Below are 1,012 nucleotides of genomic sequence, written 5' to 3'. Positions count from 1 at the left end.
CACACGGGATGGGGACAGCGAGAGCAGGACTGCAGCAGCGCCCAGCTCCGCTCCGCTCCGCTCCGTCTGCCCCGAGCCCCTCCGCTCACCCTGGGGAGCCGCGCTGCCCCGGGGATGCTCCCAGCCCGCTCCCCCGTGCTCCCGCGGCCTAGGCGCTTCTCAGTGTCCCCATGTCATGAGCAGTCAGACCTGAGGTCTGGACGGAGGGCACGTGCCCAGAGGAACAGCAGAGACCCTTGGTAAAGGCAAGGCCTCTCTGGGACTGTAACCAGACCACGCAGCCTCACGTGAACCAGGGAAAAGCCAGGAAGAAAAGATGGCTTGTTGGGTAGAAGCGTTCGGGCCAGGTGGGGCTCAGGGCTCGGGCAGCAGCTCCCTGAGGAGCTGGGCTTTCACTCCAGGGGAGCCCGAGATCTTCGCCCTGCTTGCTTCCACCCCGGCAGTTGGAGAAGGGCACGGACTGCAGCCCCTCCAGTGCCCCCGACGCCCCGGCTGGCTCCCCACACCCCACCCGGCTGCGCGGCTCCCTGCAGGCCCAGGGCACGGGTGTCCTCTGGGGAGGGGTGCCGAGAGGCAGCCCAGAGGGCCAGAGGGAGACCAACACCACGGCCTGGCTGTGCAACGCAGCCCCACGCTGGGCCCGTCTCCGTGGCCAGGCGTGAGGCTGGGCCCAGCTACCAGCACTAGATGGCGTCCGTGGCTTTCGGCTAAGGGGCGGCGGTGGGCACGAGGACGCCCAGGACAAGCGCAGTTAATCCCCTGTGTGCACATGGCTGCGGCGCACCCCACGACACCACCCTGCCGGGGCACAGGCCAGGGTGAGGGCAGCGGGAAGACGGGCAGGAGCCCTGCGCAGAGTCCATCCAGCTCCCCTGAATCCCAGGAGACGCAGCACAGGGCGGACAGCGTCCCAGTGTTGGCAGGCACGGCCGGGGCCCGAGCACCGCTGCAGTGCCAGCAGGAGCCGGTATCGCATCGTTCAAGGCAGAGGGTTGCCTCTGCCGGGCTTTGC

Source organism: Alligator sinensis, unplaced genomic scaffold (assembly GCF_000455745.1).
Source record: "Alligator sinensis unplaced genomic scaffold, ASM45574v1 scaffold1450_1, whole genome shotgun sequence".
In the NCBI taxonomy this organism is placed as follows: Eukaryota; Metazoa; Chordata; order Crocodylia; family Alligatoridae; genus Alligator; species Alligator sinensis.
This window is presented reverse-complemented; position numbering follows the sequence as displayed.